Below are 15,063 nucleotides of genomic sequence, written 5' to 3' on the forward strand. Positions count from 1 at the left end.
AGCGCTTGGAGTGGACAAATCGGTAACAGATAGAGACGGTCCCTGCCCTCTGACGGGCTCACGGTCTAATCGGGGGAGACGGGCAGACGAGAACGATGGCGAGAAATAGAGTCGAGGGGAAGAACGTCGCATTAAAACAGTAGCAGATAAATAGAATCAGGGTGATGGACATCTCATTAAATAAAATAAAATAAATAGGGTGACGAAGATATATACAGTCGAGCGGACGAGTACGGTGCCGAGGGGAGGGGAGGGGAGAGGGGGAGGAGAACCCACGTCCTCTGACTCCCAGGTCCTTGTTCTTTCCACCAAGCCACGTTGCTTCTCGACAGAGCACGCCGCATCTGAACTCCTCTCGACCGTGAACCCGCTGTGGGCAGGGGTTGTCGCTCTTTATTGCTGTCTTGCACTTTCCAAGCGCTTAGTACAGTGCTCTGTACACAGCAAGCGCTCAATAAATAGCACTGAATGAATGAACGAATGAACTCCAGAGCCAACTGGGTCATCAGAAACTGAGGTGCTGGAGCTGATAACAATAATAATAACAATAACAGTAAGTTCATTCATTCACTCAATGGTATTTATTGAGCGCTTACTATGTGCAGAGCACTGGACTAAGCGCTTGAAATGTACAAATGGGTAACAGATAGAGACAGTCCCTGCCCTTCGACGGGCTCACGGTCTAATCGGGGGAGACGGGCAGACGAGAACGATGGCAGTATGCTTACTACGTGCCTAGGGTGGATGCAAGCAAATCGAAATGGACAAAGTCCCTGTCCCACGTGGGTCTCATATCGTCCATTCCCGTTTTCCGGATGAGGTAACCGAGGCGCAGAGAAGTGAAGCGACTTGCCCGAGGTCGCACAGCAGACGAGCGGCGGAGCTATTAGAACCCTTGACCTTCTGACTCCCGGGCCCGCGCTCTATCCACTAGGCCATGCCGTTTCTGGACTCGATGGATGGGTGGGAATCCTCCGGGTCAGTCTCCAGCCAGAGCCAGCCCGGCTCGGAAGGCTTGGGGTTCTACAACCAAACCCGCCTCTGTCGCCCGGTGAACCCGAAAGCGTTTCACGAGCAATTAAAAGAGTCTGTAGGAGACTGCTCGTCCGCTGTCCTGGCGGGCGAGAGGTAGGTTTTTCCGGACTCCGGGTTCCCCTTTTCTATCGCGGGGCCGCCGGGATCCTCCCGCGGCCCCCCAGTCCCAGCTCCGAGTCCGGCAGGCCGAGGGCTAGCGATCGACAGCTAGCTACCGGTGGCCCGCCTCCCCTTCCCCCTCTAATCCGGATCACCCGATAAAAATGGAGCGAGAAACCGCCTAAGCATCAGAGCAGGGGCTTAGTTTTCACATTTTCCCACTAAGCGTCCGAGCCGAGTCAAATCCGCTTAGCCGCGAGGCACCATCTGGCCCGGAGCTCTGTTCCGCAGTGCTGGATTCCACCGGCTATTCTGGGCTCTTAAAAATAGATGCCCGAGCCTGGGCCGGGCATCCGCAGCGGTCGGATTTTCCATCCCGGCTTGAGCGGGAGAAAGGCGAAGGCCGGAGCCTCCACTGCCCCTCCTCCCTTCACGCGTTCATTCAGTCAGTCATTCAGTCGTATCTATTGAGCGCTTACCGGGCGCAGAGCACCGTACTGAGCGCCTGGGAAAGTACGCTGCAGCGACAGAGACCGTCCCTGCCCACCACAGGCTTCCGGGAAGCAGCGTGACCCAGTGGCTAGAGCACGGGCCCGGGGGTCGGAGGGTCCCGGGTTCTAATCCCGGCTCCTCCGCGTCCGCTGCCTCGGTCACCTCGTCTGTAGAACGGGGATCGAGACCGGGAGCCCCATGTGGGACGGGGGACTGTGTCCAACCTTGCGGCCCAGCACTTAGTACGGTGCTTGGCACGTGGCGCTTAACAAATGCCGTAATTATCGTTATTATCGTTCTCCACGGTGACGGTTTGCCAAACCTCCCGACGGTTGGTCTGGACCCTCTAATCTCATCAGTCGGTGCTATCTATTGAGCGCTTCCTGTCCGCAGACCACTGTAGCAAACACTCGGGAGAGTACGATATAACCGAGCGGGCGGACACGTTCCCCGCCTACGTGGGGCTTCCGGTCTAGAGGGGAGCTTACGGTCTACTGCCCGAGGGGAATGCCAGAGTGGAGCGAAGAAACTTCCGGCAGGCAGGGATCGTGCCTACCAACTCGATCATACTGTAACGATAATAATAATAATAATAATAATAATGTTGGTATTTGTTAAGTGCTTACTATGTGCAGGGCACTGTTCTAAGCACTAGGATAGATACAGGGTAATTCATTCGCTAGTATTTATTGAGCGCTTACTATGTGCAGAGCACTGTACTAAGTGCTTGGAATGGACAATTTGGGTAATCAGGTCGTCCCACGTGAGGCTCCCAGTCTTCATCCCCATTTTCCAGATGAGGTCACTGAGGCACAGAGAAGTGAAGTGACTCGCCCACGGTCACCCAGCTGGGATTCGAACCCATGACCCCTGACTCCCAAGCCCATGCTCTTTCCACTGAGCCACGCTGCTTTCCCTAATGCGTGTATTCTCCCAAGCATTTAGTTCAGTGCTCTGCACACAGTAAGCGCTTAATAAATACCGTCGATTGACTGAGGAAGACGCACATGACTATTTGAAACTCACTGGGGAGCGGCAGCTTGGTGAGAAGCCGGAAGACAGGGCTGGCCTAGTGCAGGTGTAGGCAGCTTCAGAAGCAGCGTGGCTCAGCGGAAAGAGGCCGGGCTTGGGAGTCGGAGGTCATGGGTTCGAATCCCGGCTCGGCCGCTTGGCAGCTGTGCGACTGTGGGCGAGTCACTTCGCTTCTCTGGGCCTCAGTTCTCTCATCTGTAAAATGGGGATGAAGACTGAGAGCCTCACGTGGGACAACCTGATTACCCTGTATCTACCCCAGCGCTCAGAACAGTGCTCTGCACGTAGTAAGTGCTTAACAAATGCCAACATTTTTTTTATTTTTTTTAATATAGATTCTCTCATTTTCTCTCTCCCTTTTTCTTCTTTCTCCTGTTTCTCCTCTATTTTCCCCTCTTGCTTTCTTATAGTCACTCCCAAACTAACCAAAGTTGGGATGATAACATCGGTTTGTTTTTTTAAAAAAATGGTATTTGTTAAGTGCTTACTCTTTTCCAGGCAACTGAACCAAGTGCTGAGGCAGATACCAGATAATCAGATTGGACACACTCTGTGTCCCACAGACAATTATAGATAAAGTAATTGAGGCACTGAGAAGTTAAGTGATTTTCCCAAGGTCACACAGCGGACAGTTGGCGGCACAGGGTTTAGAATTCAAGTCTTCTGACTCCCAGGCCTGAGCTCTATCCATTAAGACACACTACTTCCCATATCTCTTAGAATTTACTTGAAAATAGAATACACTCACCGAAAGGGAGCACATAATTCTTGCCAGAATCTTTGATGAATGACTTGGAGATAATTAATCAACCGGTAGAATGTACTGGGAACTTGGTGCAAATATTGTACTGAAACAGCTCGAACAGCACAGCAACACAACAACAAAAAATCCACATCTCTTTTCCCCAGTGGAGGCTTACATTCTCATGGAAACTTGTTTGGGGATGCAATTAAAATGTCTAAGCATTAAGGAGAAAGGTTGAATTTCTAGATTATCCCCCAATTCAGCTGTGATGTTTTCCTTGAAAATAGAGGTGTATCCTGAACGGTCGAATCAAGGGATCTGTAGCAAAACCACTGTGAGAGAATTTAAGTTCCTTCATGCTCTAGGTATTGTTTGATCAAGCAGTATTAAGTTACCGTTGAATCTTTGTGAAAATAATCCAAAGCACAACTCCACAGTATTAATGAGAAGTGGCAACCTGATTATGAACCTGGACTGTAAGTCCTTTGTGGCCAGAGTTGGTCTCTCTTTATTGCTGAACTGTACTTTCCAAGTGCTCAGTACAGCGCTCTGAACACAGTAAGTGCTCAATAAATATGATTGAATGAATGAATGAACCTTTGTTCAATGAATGAAACTTTCCTGACTGTGGAAGTGGGTTTTTTTTTCAATTCTGGTGGATAATTTTTTTCTAATTTAGATTGAACGGCTCTCCTCTTGTCTTCATAACATCCCTTATAGCACTTCCTTTCTTTCAGTGTCTTCCACACATCTCTTTATTGCACTGAACTCCTCTCTCCGATAGCTTCTTCAGTGTTTTTATAAGTGAACCTGAATTCTTTAAAAAAGCTTATCTGGTGGTAGAGAGGCCACAGCATCTTCATCTGTTTTGACATCTTTTAAACTCTGTTTTGACATCTTTTAAAGATTCATTGGATTGTCAATGCATCAGATAATAACGATTATCCCTGGGTGGCTGGTATTCTGTAGTGGCTATAATCACCAGAGAATAATTCATTATAATAATATTATTATATTATTTACATGAATAGGTCTCTCCCCTGCTTGTAAGCTCGTTGTGGTCAGGAAATGTGTTTCCAACTCTGTTATATTGTAAGTTCCCAAGCGCCTGGTGCAGTGCTTTGCACACAGTGAGTGCTCAATAAATACGATAGGTTGACTGACTGAATAGGATAGGCCTGCATTCCAATGCGCTCGTTATTTTTTAATCAGGCCGGATGGATCTGTGAATGTAGAAGGAAATTAAGAAAGATGATTCTATCTTTACTAATACCTATATTTCCAACTGGAGGTTAAAGTAGTGGGTTTTGGTTTTGGTTTTTAATGGTATTTGTTAAGCCTTTACTATGTCCCAGGCATTGTTCTAAGGACTGGGATAAGATACAAGCTATTCAGGTTGGTCACAGTTCATGGATGGGGCTCACAATCTTAATCCCCATTTTCCAGATGCGGTAACTGAGATCCAGAGAAGTGAAGTGACTGCCTAAGGTCGCACAGCAGACAAGTGGCAGAGCAGAAATTAGAACCCAGGTCCTTCTGCCTTGATTCTATTTAGTTGCCATTGTTTTTACGAGATGTTCTTCCCCTCGACTCTATTTATCGCCATCGTTCTCGCCTGTCCGTCTCCCCCGATTAGACCGTAAACCCGTCAAACGGCAGGGACCGTCTCTATCTGTTGCCGACTTGTTCATTCCAAGCGCTTAGAACAGTGCTCTGCACATAGTAAGCGCTCAATAAATACTATTGAATGAATGAATTCTGACTCATCACTACAACGTAGGATGGTCGGTTTAGCTGGACCAGTCTCAAATCCAGAACATTTGTAACTTTTCCTCAGAGATCGCCTGGAGCAGCCTACAGCACTCTTGGACTGCCTGGAATCCATCTGGCCAGTCTGTTTTAAACTATAAAAAAAGATGATAACCACAAGTTTTTTTTAAAAAAAATTCTGGTTTCTTCACCTAAGAAAGTGCTTCACAGATTCTATTTTTTGCCGACTTTTTCCAAATTGGAGTGTTTTCCATATTCTTTTAATGTCTTCAAGAACGATTTGCCCATTTGGGCCATCATAGTCTTCTAAGATAAGGTTACCCCTCTTGACTAAATTAATTATTTGCTTTTATAAATGTTAAAGAAGATGCTATGGTGAACATCTTTCACTGCACTCAACAAACCTCCCATTTCACTGGACTGTGTGATCCGCATTTCTGTGGTAGGGTAGTGTGATCGTATATTCTGGAGCCAAAGTTGGACAGGAAGTGGAGGTTCCAATGGGTGAATTAGTGGAGCAAGAATCACAGATGAAGAAAAAGGGAGGACGAGGACAGAGAATGGAGAAACAGATCAAGCCAGCAAGGACATAGAGGCACCCAGAGTTGGATGGCCAACGTGGACGTTTGCAGTAAAGGGGCTCTGGAAATCAGAAGACCTGGCATCCTCATTAGTATAACGGCGAGTATTCTTCCCTGTCACACAGGACACCGGGGTTTGATTCCCGCCTAGTACAGTGCCGTGCACATAGTAAGCGCTCAAGAAATACTACCGAATGAATTTCCCAATGGGGAAAGAGCACATTGGAAAGAGTTTGGGCCCGGGAATCAGGATTCTAATCCCGGTTCCACCACTTCCCAGCTGTGGGACCTCGGGCTAGTCACTTAACTCCTCTGTGCCTCAGTTCCCTCAACTGCCCAGTGGGGATTCAATACTTATTCTCCTTCCTACTTAGACTGTGAGCCCCATGTGGGACCTGATTATCTTGTATCTACCCTAGTGCTTAGTTCAGTGCTTGGCACGTAGGAAGCGCTTAACAAACACCACAACTATTAAGTAGATCAACACAAGGTCCTCCAAGAGGCCTTCCCAGACTGAGCTTCCCCTTTTCCCTCTGCTCCCTCTCTGCTCCCCCTTCACCTCCCCTCAGCCAAGCCCCCTTTCCCCCCTTTCCCTCTGCTCCTCCCCCTCTCCCTTCCCCCCGCCTCAGCACCGTGCATATTTGTATAGATTATCTATTACCTATTTATTTTGTTAATGAGGTGTCCACCCCCTCGACTCTATTTATCGTGATTAAGTTGTCTTGTTTTTTGTCCGTCTGTCTCCCCCGATTAGACTGTGAGCCCATCAACGGGCAGGGATTGTCTCTATCTGTTGCCGATTTGTCCATTCCAAGCGCTTAGTCCAGTGCTCCGCACATAGTAAGCGCTCAATAAATACTATTGAATGAATGAATGAAGGCATTTCACCCAGTGGGCGCTCCATAAATATCGTCACTTCTACCTACCGGGGCTACGCCATCGGCCGTCAAGGCTTCCGATCAAAGAACGACCGGGAGCGGTAGGAGAGAGATTTTCAGGAATTCCTGAAAAATATCTGATTAACGTGGGTGATGAAAGCCACAGTGGTACCAAGGTACTGCCTGCTGGGATATGATGCCGAGGCCCAGTCTACTGACTGGAAGCCGGTGGGATGGGAAGGATTTTCCTATAGTCCTCTCCTCCTACCCTTTCTCGTGGCCAGAAGGGCCCCCAGCAGAGTTTGACAAGGATAGGAAAGGCTCATCTGCTTACACTTTCCCCTTCCTGGTTCTCTTCGGCACAGTTGATCCAGGAAGTCCCGAGGCCTATCACAGCTCAAGCGCTACAGAAGCCGGACGAGTTTCCCGAGCGGCAGAGGGGTAGGCCCGTGGCAGAACGCCTCATCTTCTCTTCCACACTCTGCCGTCCCCCGAGACTTCCCCCAAACTGTAGATAACACCACTATAATCCCTTTCTCACAAGTCCGTGGTAGAACATTTGTAAAATGAAGATGAAGACTGTGAGTCTCATGCGGAACAGGGACTGTGTCCAACCTGATTTCCTTGTATCCACCCCAGTGCTTAGTACAGTGCTTAACAACTATTCTTCTTCTTCTTCTTATTATTACATCTTCTCACCCAAATTCTGACCTCCCCAAACTTTCTCACAACTGTAGACAACGCCATCATCATCCCGTCTCACACGCCTGTGAGAGAAATCCTCATCTTCTCATCCAAACTCTGCCCCGCTCAACACTTCCCCGTAACTGTAGACGACACCACTACCATCCCCGTCACAGAATCCCATAACCCTGGCATTATCTTCAATTTATCTCTCTCAATCAAGACACAAATTCGATCTGTCCCCACATCCTTCCGGTTCTACCTTGACGTCATTTCTAGAATCCACCCCTTCTTCTCCATCCAAACTGCTATCACGCTGATCCAGAAAAAAGCCACAGAGTTGGTATTTGTTAAGCACTTACTACGTGCAGAGCACTGTTCTAAGCGCTGGGGTAGGTACAGGCTAATCAGGTTGTCCCCCCTGAGGCTCACAGTCTTAATCTCCATTTTCCAGATGAGGTAAGTGAGGCACAGAGAAGTTAAGTGACTTGCCCGCAGTCACTGAGAAGTGGCAGAGGTGGGATTCGAACCCGCGACCCCTGACTCCCAAGTCCATGCTATTTCCACTGAGCCGCGCTGCTTCTCTAAGCACTTAGCATATCCCACCGTGACTACTGTGTCAGCGGCCTGGCCTGCCTTCGATCTCTTCCCACTGCAGTCCATCCTTGTTTCCTGCCTGGATCATTTTTCTTCACATCTCCTTCCTCTTCAAAAACTTCCAGCGGTTTCCCATCCATCTCTGCGTCAAATAGAAACCGACTGAGGGCCGCTTAATCGGCTCTCCGCCTCCTACCTCGCGGATCTCCTTCTACAACTCACCCCATTTTCCCGAGCTCTTGGTACGTTGCTCTGCACACAGTAAGCTCTTAAAAAATACGACCGAATGAACGAATGAACCTGCTCGTGATACATCCATCTCATCTTTCTCGACACCGATCTCTTGCCCACTTCCTCCCTCTGACCCGGACCTCCCTCCTCCTTCATATAATAATGTTGGTATTTGTTAAGCACTTACTAGGTGCCGAGCACTGTTCTCAGCACTGGGATAGAGTCAGGGTCGTCAGGTTGTCCCATGTGAGACTCACAGTTAATCCCCATTTTGCAGATGAGGGAACTGAGGCCCAGAGAAGTGAAGTGACTTGCCCACAGTCCCACAGCTGACAAGTGGCAGAGTAGGGATTCGAACCCATGAATTCCGACTCCCAAGCCCGGACCCTTTCCATTGAGCCACGCTGCTTCTCTGCTTCATATCCGACAGACCACCTCTGAGACCATCTTCAAAGCCTTCCTAAAATCACATCTCCTCCACGAGGCCTTACCTGACTAAGCCCTCAATTTATTCATCCTCCTTTCTGTGTCACTTGTACACGTGAGTCTGTACACTCAAGCAGTGTGGCTTAGTGGAAAGGGCCCGGGTTTAAGAGTCAGATGTTGTGGGTTCTAGTCCCACCTCTGCCACTTGTCAGCTGTGTGACTTTGGGCAAGTCACTTCACTTCTCTGAGCCTCAGTTCCCTCATCTGTAAAATGGGATGAAGCCCGTGAGCCCTACGTGGGACACCCTATTTACCTTGATTCTACCCCAGCGATTAGAACAGTGCTTGGCTCACACATAGTAAGCGCTTAACAAATGCTATCATCGTTATGATTATTATTATTAAAGCTGTCTGATTTTCACCCACCCCCACAGAATGTATGTACATATGCAGCTGTGTGACTTTGGGCAAGTCACTTAACTTCTCTGGGCCTCAGTGACCTCATCTGTATAATGGGGATTAACTGTGAGCCTCACGTGGGACGACCTGATTACCCTGTATCTGCCCCAGCGCTTAGAACGGTGCTCGGCACATAGTAAGCGCTTGACAAATACCAACGTTATTATTATTATTATCTATAATTTATTTTATGTCCCTCTTCTCCTCTAGTCTGCAAGCTCCTTGTAGGCTAGGATCATTTCTAGCAACGCTATTGTACCGTAGGCTCTCAGGCCCTTCTCAGGATGGCACCTGGAGAGTTTCCAGTCCTCTACCGGTCTCGACTAGTGGAGGGAGAGTCAAGCAGAGGCCTGTCCATGCCATTCCTAGCTCGGGCAGTGGCTAGACAGCGGAAGGCCACCTGCCACAAGTCAAAACTCACCTGTGCTGGGCAGCAGCGGCACGGGATATTGTCGAGGGCGGAGACTCAAGTTTACTCCGCGGAAGAAGGCGATGGTAAACCGCTTCTGGATTTTGACCACGAAAACTCTCTGGATCCACTACCAGCACGATTGCAGATGGAGAGCGGGGCGTCCTGGGAGAGATGCGTCTGTGGCGTCACTATGGATCGGAGACGACTCGACAGCATAAGACAACAACAGTAAGTGTCTCAGGCACTTAGTACAGATCTCTGCACAGAGTAAGCACTTAATAAGTACAATTAAAAATCTATTTCTTTTGCCAGCGCTCAGTTATGTTTTTGGACTTCGGTTTCCTATCCTGGAAGGTCTATAAGTGCTGAAGATAAGGGATTCTCTTAAATCCCCATAAGAGAATCCTTTAAGTCCCCATAAGAGAATCCCTTATCCTCAGCACTTATAGACCTTCCAGGATAGGAAAGTGAAGTCCAAAAACATAACTGAGCGCTGGCAAAAGCAATCGATTTTCCCCTCTAGACCGTAAGCTCACTGTGGGCAGGAAATCACGCCTACCAATTCTGTCGTATTGTACTCTCTCGATTGCATAGCGTAGTGCTCTGCACATTGTAAGTGCTCAATATCACCATGGACTGATTGATTCTAAACAGAAGAGTTTGAATCCCACAGATTTCACCTACTGCCAGTACAGATATTACAATCCCGAAACATGCGACTAGCTCCTCTTGGGCCTCGTGATTTCACTCAACATTGAAGGCAGTGGAGTCATTCATCCTCTCACCAGTTATTTACTGGTCAAAGAAGTCAGATTCAGGATCGATGAATCACCAAGCGGGAGCTATCACCAAGATAAGAGGGTTTTTCTGGAAAAAAAAAAAAACTTTGTTGTAATCGCGGAGCAAAGTCGACAGACTTTCCTCTACTCCAACTGGTCAGGCTGACCTGAAATGTTGAGCATAAACACCAACTGATGTTTGTGCCAATGTTCTATTTTTTTCAGTCTTACATAAATTTTACTCCATTTCTACAATTTATATTCTCTTATTTCCTGCATAAACATGTCAAAAGTGAGCGTGATGGTCACGGTAAAATAATAATAATGATGATGATGGTATTTGTTAAGCGCTTACTTTGGGCCAAGCACCGTTCTAAGTGCTGGAGTAGATGCAAGGTAATCAGGTTGTCCCACATGCGGGTCACAGTTTTAATCCCCATTTGACAGATGAGGTAACCGTGGCCCAGAGAAGTTAAGAGGGTTGCCCAAAGTCACACAGCCGATGAGTGGCGGAGCTGGGATTAGAACCCATGACCTCTGACTCCCAAGCCCATGTTCTTTCTACTAAGCCACGTTGCTTCTCAAAAAATGAAAGAATAAAATAAAAATAAAAGAATCAAAGAAGTATACCTTTATTAAAATAAACCTTATTAAAAGCACATCTCCTCTAAGAGGCCTCCCCCGGCTCAACCCTCATTTCCTCTTCTCCCACTCCTTTCTGCGTCACCCCTTGGACTTGGATTTGCGCTTTTTATCCACCTCCCGGCCCTCGGCCGCACCACACTTAAGATCTTATGGGCAGGGAACGTGACTACTAATTCTGTTGCACCGTACTCTCCCAAGCGCTTAGTATGGTGGTCCGCACATGCTAAACGCTCAGTAAATACCCTTGATTGATCTGTAATTTATTTATTTATTGTAATATCCATCTCCTCCTCTAGACTACATGCTCTTAGTAGGCGGGGAACACGTCTAACCAACTCCTTTATTTTGTCCTCTCCCAAGAGCTTAGAAGCAGCGTGGCTCAGTGGAAAGAGCTCGGGCTTGGGAATCAGAGGTCATGGGTTCTAATCCCTACTCCGCCGCTTGTCTGCTGTGTGACTTTGGGCAAGTCACTGAACTTCTCTGTGCCCCAGTGACCTCATCTGTAAAATGAGGATTAGAACTGTGAGCCCCACGTGGGACAACCTGATCACCTTGTATCCCTCCCAGCACTTAGAACAGTGCTTTGCACATAGGAAGCGCTTAACAAGTTACCACCGTTATCATTATTATTACAGTGTTCTGTACCCAGTAAGTGTTCGATAAACACTAATAATAATAATAATAATGTTGGTATTTGTTAAGCGCTTACTATGTGCAGAGCACTGTTCTAAGCGCTGGAGTAGACACAGGGGAATCAGGTTGTCCCACGTGGGGCTCACAGTCTTCATCCCCATTTTACAGATGAGGGAACTGAGGCACCGAGAAGTGAAGTGACTGGCCCACAGTCACACAGCTCTGACAAGTGGCAGAGCTGGCATTCGAACTCATGACCTCTGACTCCAAAGCCCGTGCTCTTTCCACTGAGTCACGCTGCTTCGCTTCTCAATAATAATAATGTTGGTATTTGTTAAGCACAGAGCACTGTTCTAAGCACTGGGGTAGATCAGGTAAGCACCAAGGTAATCAGGTCGTCCCACATGAGGCTCACAGTTAATCGCCATTTTACAGATAAGGTAACTGAGGCACAGAGAAGTGAAGTGACTTAACCACAGTCACCCACCTGACAAGTGGCAGAATGAGGATTCGAACCCTCAGCCTCTGTCTCCCAAGCCCGGGCTCTTTCCACTGAGCCACGCCGCGGCGATCGATTGCTTTATATATAAATCCACTGCGTTCCATCGATCTATTGATCTAGTTATCCAGCTATCATCTGATCTACCTAACCGTCGATCGGTCAATCTCTTCCTCTGTCTCTTAGAGTCCAGGAATCTCTAAGAGCATTTCAGTAAATGAAATGATCGGTTACAATTAGGAAGCGTAAGGTGGCTAGTTCAACATGATCTAATGGCAATAGAGAGTCCCTCTAGCTCATTCATTTAATCGTATTTACTGAGTGTTTACTGTGTGCAGAGCACTGTACTAAGTGCTTGGAAAATACAATGCAGCAATAAAGAGAGATGGTCCCTGCTCACAACGGGCTCACAGTCTAGAAGGGGGGAGACAGACATCAATACAAGCAAACAGGCATCAATATAAATAAATTATATTATATATAATTATAGACACATATAGATAAATGCTGCAGGGCGGGGAGAGGGGGAAGAGCAAAGGGAGCAAGTCAGGGTGATGCAGAAGGGAGGGCTTCTTGGAGGAGGTGTGCCTTCAGTAAGCCTTTGAAGGGGGGGGAAGAGCGATTAGTGGATTTGAGGAGGGAGGACGTTCCAGGCCAGCGGTAGGATGTGGACCAGGGGCCGACGGTGGGACAGGCGAGATGGAGGCCCAGTGAGTTTAGCACCGGAGGAGCCGAACGTGGGGGCTGGGATGTAAAAGGCGAGGAAAGGGAGGTGACGTTGGCGCGGGGGGTAGGGGGGCAAGGTGATGGAGAGCTTTAAAACCTATGGTGAGGAGTTCACAAGCGTCAGAATCTGAACAATAAATATCTCATTCATTCAATCTCGTCATCAGAGAGATCATTAGAAGTTTGCGTACGTGTCTACATCCTTTTGTAAGAATTTTGAACCCTTGGAGAGTCAGCTGCACTCGATTTTAATGGAAGTTTCGGTTGTCTTTCAAAATTGCTGATCAAATTTCCAACTCCCTAGCCAAGTCGCATGGTCTAGTGCATAGAGCGTGGCCATAGACTAACAGTCATAATAATAATAATGGTATTTGTTAAGCACTTATTATGTGCCAAGCACTGTTCTAAGTGCTGGGGTAGTTACAAGGTAATCGGGTTGTCCCACGTGGGGCTCACAGTCTTAGTCTCCATTTGACAGATGAGGGAACTGAGGCACAGAGAAGTTAAGTGGCTTGCCCAAAGCGACAGAGCAGACAAGTGGCGGAGCCGGGATTAGAACCGCCATCCTCCAACTCCCAAGCCCGGGGTCTTGCCACTGATAATAACGTTGGTATTTGTTGAGCGCTTACTATGTGCAGAGCACTGTTCTAAGCACTGGGGTAGACACAGGATAATCAGGTTGTCCCACGTGAGGCTCACAGTCTTAATCCCCATTTTACAGATGAGGGAACTGAGGCACAAAGAAGTTAAGTGGCTTGCCCACAGTCACAATGCTGACAAGTGACAGAGAGGGATTCAAACCCATGACCTCTGATTCCCAAGCCCCGTCTCTTGCCACTAAGCCACGCCGCTTCTCTAGAAGTCCGAAGGACCTCGGTTCTAATCCTGGGTCCACCACCGACCTGCTGTGTGTCCTTGGGCCAGTTGCTTGACTTCTCTGGGCCTCAGTTACGTCATCTGTAAAATGGGGATTAAGACTGTGAGTCCAGTGAGGGACAGGGACTGGGTCCAACCCGATTATCTTGTATCTACTCTGAGATTAAGACTGCGAGCCCTATGAGGGAAGTGAACTGTGTCCAATCTGACTAGTTTATATCTATTCTAGTGCTTAGAACAGTGCTTGGCACATAGCGAAGTCTTAACCAATATCATTTTTTTAAAAAGAGAAGCAGCGTGGCTCAGTGGAAAGAGCCCGGGCTTGAGAGTCAGAGGTCATGGGTTCGAATCCTGGCTCTGCCCCTTGTCAGCTGGGTGACTGTGGGCGAGTCACTTCACTTCTCTGTGCCTCAGTGACCTCATCTGTAAAATGGGGATTAACTGTGAGCCTCACGTGGGACAACCTGATGACCCTGTACAATAATAATAATGATAATAATGTTGGTATTTGTTAAGCGCTTACTATGTGCAGAGCACTGGTCTAAGCGCTGGGGTAGACACAGGGGAATCAGGTTGTCCCACGTGGGGCTCACAGTATTAATCCCCATTTTACAGATGAGGGAACTGAGGCACGGAGAAGTGAAGTGACTTGCCCACAGTCACCCAGCTGACAAGTGGCAGAGCGGGGCTTCGAACTCATCACCTCTGACTCCAAAGCCTGTGCTCTTTCCACTGAGCCACGCTGTATCTATCCCAGCGCTTAGAACAGTGCTCTGCACATACTAAGCGCTTAACAAATACCAAGGTTATTAAAAAGGAAGTGACACTTTCTCTCCTCACAAGGCTATCGGTGAAGAAACAGACAACTCTCTGTCCATTGAGCAGATGTAACATCCTCATTCTCTCCCCAGTGGGAAAGAGGAAGGGGAGCCATTTTATCCTTTCAGCCGACACTAGGCTAGTCAGATGACTGAAGGAAAAGCATGGATAGTGAAAGACCACAGATACTGAACAGATGATACAAATTAGATAGCAACTTTGGGAGATTTTCAAATCTTCATTTATTTAAGTAGAAGCCGACATCTGTCTAAGCATTGAAAAATGCTCCTGCCCGGAAGAAATAATAATGTTGGTATTTGTTAAGCGCTTACTATGTGCGGAGCACTGTTCTAAGCGCTGGGGGGGGATACAAGGTGATCAGGTCGTCCCACGTGGGGCTCACCGTTTTAATCCCCATTTTCCAGATGAGGGAACTGAGGTACAGAGAAGTTAAACGACTTGCCTAAAGTCACCTAGCTGGCAAGCGGCGGAGCCGGGATTCGAACCCATGACCTCTGACTCCCAGCCCGGGCTCTTTCCACTGAGCCACGCTGCTTCTCAAAGCACCGCGTGTATCGGGCAGTAGAAATACAACCGGACGAGAAACCAAAGAGGCTCTTTTTACTACTGTAGAATGTCTCGATT

The sequence above is a fragment of the Ornithorhynchus anatinus genome, chromosome 4 (assembly GCF_004115215.2).
Source record: "Ornithorhynchus anatinus isolate Pmale09 chromosome 4, mOrnAna1.pri.v4, whole genome shotgun sequence".
Classification (NCBI taxonomy): Eukaryota; Metazoa; Chordata; class Mammalia; order Monotremata; family Ornithorhynchidae; genus Ornithorhynchus; species Ornithorhynchus anatinus.